The sequence below is a fragment of the Coptis chinensis genome, chromosome 4 (assembly GCF_015680905.1).
Source record: "Coptis chinensis isolate HL-2020 chromosome 4, ASM1568090v1, whole genome shotgun sequence".
NCBI classification, from domain to species: domain Eukaryota; kingdom Viridiplantae; phylum Streptophyta; class Magnoliopsida; order Ranunculales; family Ranunculaceae; genus Coptis; species Coptis chinensis.
In genome coordinates this window covers 67,881,350-67,889,960 of record NC_141459.1, presented here as the reverse complement: position 1 = coordinate 67,889,960, position 8,611 = coordinate 67,881,350, and the positions used below count along the sequence as shown (strand labels likewise).

Sequence of the window (8,611 nt, the reverse complement as noted above, 5' to 3'; positions counted from 1 at the left end):
GGCAACTTTGTTAGTTCGGGAAATGGTTTTGAGCTTAAGATCAAGTACTTGCAACTTTGAGTCCAAATAATGTTTAAGTAGTTGCTTAGAATTCAAGTCAGGAACCCGATATACACTGGTTTCAATAAACTTCCCTTTTTGTACCCTAAGAATGTAGTTCAGTTTGCACCCTGATCTTTTTGATGACGTGCCTTAGTGGCCTTACTGAGTCCCTGCTTTCTCTACTGCTTGCATCTCAATCAGCTCTATAGATTTCTTGCTGGCCTTTCCATGACTTGCTGCAATTCCGTTTGTATACAATCCAGTTCTCTCTTTGTTTCTTGTACTCGATTCACAACACTGTCGACTCTCTCCCTATTCAACTCTTGTCTTAACTCCATTCACAATTTTGCATCTTAACTCTTGTCTCTACCAACCCCATAACTGCAATATCATATTTCCAATCATATCTCTGACTTCAACTTGCTTAAAAGCTTTATTGAATCCCCTCATATTCCAACATGTGGAATTAATCATTTAAGGATTGGGGGTGACTTTAGAGACTAGATTAGTCCCTTATTTTTTGCTATGATTCCTTATCACTACTCAATGCTCCTGATATTGGTGGTGGCAGTATTACATCTATTCTTGTCGCACCCTCCTCACTCTCATCTGCTTCTATGATTCGTTGCTTGTATCTATTATCCCCATGTTGCAAGAGGTGAATCCTTTTTCGTGTTTCTTCTACACTTTGACTCCCAGCCATCTCTTTTCCTATTGCACTGCCCTCTTCCCCATCTTCCTTATGTTCTCTTTCTACATTCCTTGCTCTGCAACAGTTTTTCCTTGATGGAGATTCACATCAGGAACAACAGGATACGAACTGGGCATATCGGGAACAAAAATTGGTCTTGTAAAACTCTCGTCGTAGAGTCTTTGACTTCTAGATATCCCTGGGCCACACATATCAGTCTGTTGCCATGGTTCTGTTTTATTCTGATCAGCTATAAGAAATTGGGGACGCTGGGTGTTCCTAAATTCTACTTGTACTGGTTTTTCTCTCACTCTCATTCTCTTCTCAGCACAATGATATAATTGCTCAGATTGTATCAGCTAGTATTACTGGTGATATGGTACTTACATCAGCTTATGCCTATGAACTACCCCGATATGGGCTTGATGTTAGTCTCACCAATTACTCTGCAGCTTACTGCACTGGCCTTCTCTTGGCTCGTCGAGTCTTGAAAACACTCGAGATGGATAAGGATTACGAGGGAAATGTCGAGGCAACTGGGTAAGATTTTTCTATTGAGCCCACTAATTCCAAGAGGCCTTTCCGTGCATTGCTTGATGTAGGCCTTATTAGAACAAGAACTGGCAACCGTGTCTTTGGTGCACTTAAGGGTGCATTGGATGGTGGGGTTGACATTCCTTACAGTGACAAGAGATTTGCTGGATTTAAGAAAGAGGATAAGCAGTTGGATGAAAAGGTTCACCGAAAGTATGTCTATAGTGGTCATGTTGCTGCTTATATGAGGACGCTAATAGAGGATGAGCCAGAGAAGTACCAGACCCATTTCTCTGAGTACATCAAGAAAGGCATTGAAGCTGATGGCATAGAAGAATTGTACAGAAAGGTACATGTTGGTATTTGTGCTGATCCAACAGCGAAGAAATCGGAGAAAGATGCTCCGAAGGCACACAAGAGGTTCAACTTGAAGAAGCTGACATGATGAGAGGAGAAACAAGTTGATTACGCGATTGAATGCGCTGAACTCTACTGCAGGAGCATATGATGATGAGAATAATGATTAGAGATAGTTCACCTGATCCATTATGCATTTTTGTCATCTTTGTTTCTTGTCAAGAGTTTCCTGTGGGACCTTTTCTCTTGTGCTCTCTAGATTTGCCACGCATTTATAGTTCTTTTTTTTTTAAATCAAAATTTCATTAGAAGAACGACAAAACTGTAAATGACAGAAATAGTACAAACAGGTCTAAGTTGTAGAGTTAGAGATCATCAACTCATTGTTACAATTACAAATACAAAAGCAATTGTTTATAGCTTTTGAGGAAGTAACGACATATTACTATAGCCATGACGTTGCAAGATAAGAAAATCCCACCAAAAGTTGCTTAGGTAGCCTTAATCCTTAGAATCGCCATTGTTGTTATTGCCAACATCATCTTCATTATCTACAGGGGCATATGCTAATCGCCTCGACCGTGATTGATTATTTTGTGTTGGCTGCAATTTTGGCCGAAGTGCTTCAAGCGGCCCTTGGGCTTCTCAATCGGTGCTCATTCTCCTTTCTTGCCTAATGCTCAATCAGCAGAATCAAAGAAAGCCCGTTCATGGTCCTTAGATATTAGTGGATGCTTTTTTGGTAACATCCCTCCATATTTTTTCTTGAGTATTGCCTCCTCTTCCTGGGCTGCCGAGGGCATGAATCTTTCCTCTTTTATCTCCACATCTTTTTGGTCATCCTTAGAGAAGTCTCCATCAACCTAGACATCAGGACTAGTCTTTGCAAGTTCTTGCTCCTTGGCATCCTCAGCATTTGTGCCTAACATTTTCTTCCTTTGAGTTGAAAACTGAATACCACTTTTTTCTTGTAATGATTGTTAAAAACTGAAATGATCACCTTTAGAACTGATACAGAGACTGATAATGAGATTGGGTAGCCTCCTAAGTTTTGTTTCGATTTGAAAGTGTTTTGGCTAAAGAAGAAGTTTGATCTTTTTTTTTTATATAAATCACCTTTTTGTTTTTCATTTAGAGAAGTCGCATGCAAAAAGAGTATCTTGTTTCATTTGCGGTTATTATTTGTGTAGTATCTTGTTTTCAATTACTTAAAGTAGAATAACTGATGGGGTTCAAGGCTGATTATTGGGTATTGTCAACTACGTCATAATCCATGTGTTTGCTACATTATAATATTATCCATCTGTATTATTCAGTTTCTAATAATGGAATTGCATCTACATCTACTCTATTTTGTCTAGAATTCTAGATATGTTACAAGTAGTGATGAGCGGTCTTGACTTGTTCCTTTTTCCTTTGGGCAGGTGAGAAAAAAAGGGCGGGGAGTGGTTATCATCCTTGGTCTTTCGGGTCTTAGGTATGAAATAGCTACAAAACTTATAGTGAACATTTTGGTTTATAGAGTTGACACTAATGAAGCATATGTTAAGCTTGGTAGATGACTAGGCACTGTTGGAGTGATAAACCTTTAATTTTTGTCTTCGGTTTATGTCTTTGTTGTTATTTCTAAACTTTTCTTATTTTTTGTTTACGCAGAAAATAAATGCATATCGAAAACTTCTTGTACATGCATGATCGATTCCGAACTTCATGCTTTTTGTGATTTTGGCACTGATAGGCGGAATATGGTACTACTGCACATGTGTACTGTTGGATTTTGGACTTCTATTACAAGAATTTTTTGTGTAGATATTTTGATACTCTTGTTTGTGTGATACGAAAATACTCCAAAGATGGATTGTTGTTTCTCTTATTTTTGGTAGTGATTGGAATTGGTTTATGTAGCTTCCATGTGAAATGAAATTTCAGTTTAGATTCTCATTCATAGCTCTATGTGGTTTTAGTACACAAATTATTATTATTATTATTATTATTACAACATTTTTTGCCACAGCCATTTGCTGTAAAAAAAAACCCAAAAGTAATGTCTTGCCACGGCTATTTACTGCAAAAAAAAAAACCAAAAGTAATGTCTTGCCGCGGCCATTTGTTGCAAAAAAAAAAAACCAAAAGTAATGTCTTGCCGCGGCCATTTGCTGCAAAAAAGAACCAAAAATAATGGCGGGAGAAACATTTATTGCAACAACTTGTGGCAATAAATACTTTTCACAGCGGCCGTGCCTATGACAAAAAGAAATTAATTTATTTTGACAATTAATCTAATTCAAATAAAAAACAATGTATTGCCACGACATAGTCGCGGCTAAATGTTCATTCTCTTGCGGTGGCAAAAGTCGTGGCAACAAACTTCTTTTCACACCCTTTTTTGCCTCGAGCGAGGCTAACAGTTTTTTCGTGGCAAAACACATGTTGCCATGAATTTTGGGCTTTTTGCCACCACAACTGACCGTGGCAAAAATTCATATTTTTAGTAGTGGTTACACACTTAAACACAGGAGCACGCCAAAACAAAGGCAAGGGTAGCACTTACCAAACAGTGAGCCAGGTCGAGCGCCCTCAGATTCTCTGCCATGTCCTTAGAATCAAGGTCCCTCCTATCTCCATCCAACGTCATCCCCTCCAACAAACAGGCCGCTATAGGTGCAGACTTATAACTGCAGTTCGACCTCTTAACAAGCCGTTTCTTCCCGATACCCTCATCCACATGAACCAGGTTGCGTTCTAGGTCGTCTTTACCCTTAACAGAAATACCCTTACCAACCTCCCTACCAACCAGTTTTTCCTTCCCCTTAACACCAGTAGTGTCCCCAAGAGATGCAGGGTGCCCAGTTTTAGTGCCCCCAAAACCAAGGACAATGAAGTCGACATGTGCTCTCAACCTAGACGACCGAGCTGCCATTCTACCAAATCGGTCATCACCACCAGCATTAGAACTAGTCCTTAGAGCTTGCTCAGCTGCCTTAGCGACCTTCCTCTTAAGCGATTTGCTGCGATCATGAGGAACGAACGAGATATCCTCCACTTCGACAGGGAAACCCTCAGGCACCCTCCCCTTGGGGATAGCCTCATACCGTCCCTCATCAAGTCGCCTTAACGACCCCCCTCCAGAACCCGACCCCCCACCTCGACTCCCATTCCTATCTTCCTTGGTGACAAGACCACTGTTTTCCCTCTCCATTAAAGACTCAGTTGAAGATCCGCAATCAGCCTTAGCACGCGCTATTTTCTTCTGACTCTTCCTCTTCGCCCTGATCTCACATCCACCCCTTTAAACAAAGTAGTGAGCTATTTCAAGAAGTAACTCTTGCTGCTCAGAATGGATAAGATGGGCGAACTTCTTAATCACTCCATGCGTCCTCCCCCTTGAAATAGCGACCTCTGCAAAACATGAAAGATATGAATCAAATTCAAAACCAACTACCAAACCACATGAGCAACAGACAACAACACAAAGATACATACCAGAAAAATTGCAAACCCTAGTATTCAATCCAAACCCACTAGCGCAGTAATTTCCAATCAACAACAACCACCTTCTCTCCCAACGATCGTTACTTACACCATCCCAGAACGCTCGACTTCCTCATTAGCATCTGCAAGCTAAAATTATTAGCACGAGATTGCTTCACAGCGAAGTGCTCAATAACATCAGCAACCTCTATGCGGTACTCACCGCTCTCATTCAGCATGTCAAAAGCTCTAAGTAAATGCCAAGTATTGACGATGAACTAGCAAGGTGCTTTACCACAAAAATTTAAAAATTCACAAGTAAGTTTTGAGAACGGTATCCTCATACCAGCTCGCAACTACCCCTCACGTATAACGACCCCGTAACCCAGCAGAACGAACGCATTTCTAAAAACGTCCGTATCCTCCCCTAGTTTGTGTATTTCCAGGTCGCTAGCTGTTATACCATAAGTTTCCCTTAAATCTAAAAAGCTTTTAACAACACACTTATCTACGATTCTAGGGGGTAACCTACTTGAGACAGAAACCTCTTCACAACCAGAACTACTCGCTACAACAATTACATAATCTGATTTTACCACTTCATCCTCACTTTCAAACCCTAATGACTCCTCTATTACTTCGTTAGAACGGGTGTCATTTGAGTTAGACATGTTTCACTATCTCTCTCTCTCTCTCTCTCTCTTTTCTAACAACATAATGACCTAAACAAGACTATAAACAAGAACCTTCAAAGAAAGACAAGAAAATGAAAATGGCATAAATATTAACCTAGATACTCTAAACCTTTCGCAAGTTCTGAAAAATGACAAAACGGTGGCTCTCTAGTTCTCAAGATGCAGTTTTGTTCAAGAAAAAGCCCTTCAGTTCCCAAGGCAAGTCATGATTACACTAAAACCATAGACTGACACGTACCCTTATGTTGTGTCTTTTCAAAGTCCACAAAACAAGCCAGTTGCTATTTTTGCCCACAGCTATTTGCATCCTCACATATGCTAAAACACGTGCTATCATTCTCTCTTAGAAGGTTGTTATCTTGCAAAAAATTGACCTACTGAGATGGGGATGTGTGAGGGAGTCATATTCACATCCAATGAATATCACACACGTGTCCAGCATATACAGAACTACCAACCTAATAAGAGCTCAAAACTATAGTTTTAACCCCTTAATAATATTACATTTAGACCAATTATGTGTATAATAAATAATAATTAATACTGTTTACATGTTTTTGTGTATTTTAGGTATTGTAGACCAATATGTGAAGAAATATGTCAGTTTTGTGAGATAAAGGAGCAAAGGTTGGTTGCTAAGAAGTTCTATGATTAAAGGCCAAGATTCAAGGAGAAAAAACCTTTTTAAAGCCCGCTGAAAGCTGAAAAGTCAAAGTCAACGCGGGCAGAAATAGAGCAAAAAAATCAACAGAACTTCCGCAGGCCGTATATTTGGACTCAGACCTCGGAATTGGGCCTATTATATGTCAAAACGACCGGCTCGGAAAGAGCTTTCAATGATATATGTCTTGATCCAATTAGAAGAGGAATAGTGGTTGAAAAGGCTATTGTAGTAATTTTCAATAGAGAAACCCTTTCTGGACTTAAGTAATTAGGTTTTGGGCTTGATTTAAGGTCCCAAAACATGGCTCCAAGGCCCATGCATGAAATTGTAAACCTAGCCCTCTCTTATATAAAGAGGACTAAGGAAAAACTTTAGAACTCTCCCTTTTCATTAGTTTAGTTTTAATTAGCTCTCTCTCTCTCTACCTATGTTTTAATTCATATAACTCTTTCATTAGTTTTAAGTTAGTTGATCATTCAATATTTAGTCTTTAGTATAGTTTCAATTCTTAAACTCTCTTCTATTAGATTAATAAAATCCAAGTCATTGTTTTCATTATGTCTTCTTCTTCTTTCTATATTAATGATAGTATAATGACTTCTAGCTAAACCTCCATTAGAGGGGTTTGATGAAGCTTTAATGAAGCTTTAATGAAACTTTAATGAAGACTTGATATGTTAGTTAGATTTATTGTATTTAAGTGTTTCAGTCTAGTAGGTTAGTTGATTTGCCATGAGAATGGGTTGAACTTCCTCACATGCTAATTATTAGTTGGTAGAGATTGTCATGAATAATTAGAGATCAATTACTTAATCTTTATTGGTTAGGATTGCAATAATCTACACTAGCATATTATGAATTTATCAAAGTGGAATCAAATTCCCCTAATCCCTTCTCCATATTCACATCTTAGTACCAATTTGCCATAGTACAAGTTAGAACATTTTAATTAGTTCAATCACCATATTAGTATAATCACAGTCCATTACTATAATTAATTTTGTTAGAATCGATTAAACTAGCGAAACTTATGTCTACATAAACTAAGAATGGAACGAATTCTCTACTCAACTTATTACATGATAATCGAGAGTAGATAACTTTGATCATAGAGTAGTAAATAGCTTTAGTTTTACTTATTCATAGCATAACTAGTTAAGAGTAGGTAAAACTATTGTTTTATATTTTATCAAATGGCGGCGCTGCCATCTTAGTTTTGTTTGGATTCGTTTCTGTTCGTATTTTTTATCCTACCAAAATCAAATTAAACCCACCCACCCTTGTTTGGTTATAATTGTGTTTGTTTGGTTTAGAAAATAAATTTTTTCGAAATTTAACCTTGAGCGCGCCCGCCCTCAAAGTACTGGACATCGTGTCAAGCAAGAGCGTGCTCGCGCCTTTCTACGCCTGTTTCCAAGCGCGCCCGCGCCCATTCTGAAGAAAGCCCGATTTTTCACATGTTAGTTTCCAACTTTCTTCTTTCAAGTTATTCAGTGTTTCCAACTTCGTAAATACACTGAGATTGCGTATACAAGACGCTATTCAAATGTGTAGCAAGGAGGCATTCAGGTACTCCTTCTTCCACTCCTCGCCTCTTCTGTCAGAGGAGTTTTTAATTCTAGCATATCAGGGTTGTTCTGAATGCTGTTAGTAGTTTATATTTATATTGGCCTTAGCCTTGCATGAAATTAAGGTCCGGTACTAGTAAATCATCTTTTGTTATTTATAGTAAGCATCAATGCACACGCCTATCTAGAATACCACACACTACACCTGCATCAATGGCTGATGAAATAGAGACTCCTCTCTCTGATTTTTACATGGCCCTTAACGATAGCCCTAAGTCTTGCATTGTTCTTGCAGACCCGGTGGGGGATTTTCGAATTCCCCCGAATATATTTAATTTGTTACCAGTTTGTCATGGTTTAGACCACGAGAAGCCTTATCAGCATATACGTAGGATTGAATAAGTTCTTACCAGATTTCGTTATCCTACCGTAGGTTTAGAGCAAATTAAACTTAGGGTGTTTCCTTTCACCCTAGCCGATAAGGCAGCATCTTGGTTAACTGCCCAAGCGCCCAATTTTGTGGACTCATGGGCCAAACTTGTTCAATTATTCATGGAACAGTTTTACCCACCACTGAAGACAGATGAAA

At 38.8% G+C, this 8,611-nt stretch overlaps 1 pseudogene; it reads left to right on the top strand.

The window, feature by feature from the left end:
• The first annotated feature begins 1,019 nt into the window (after positions 1 to 1,019).
• LOC147504509 (large ribosomal subunit protein uL18 pseudogene) lies at positions 1,020 to 1,884 on the top strand (annotated as a pseudogene).
• The last annotated feature ends 6,727 nt before the right edge of the window (positions 1,885 to 8,611 follow it).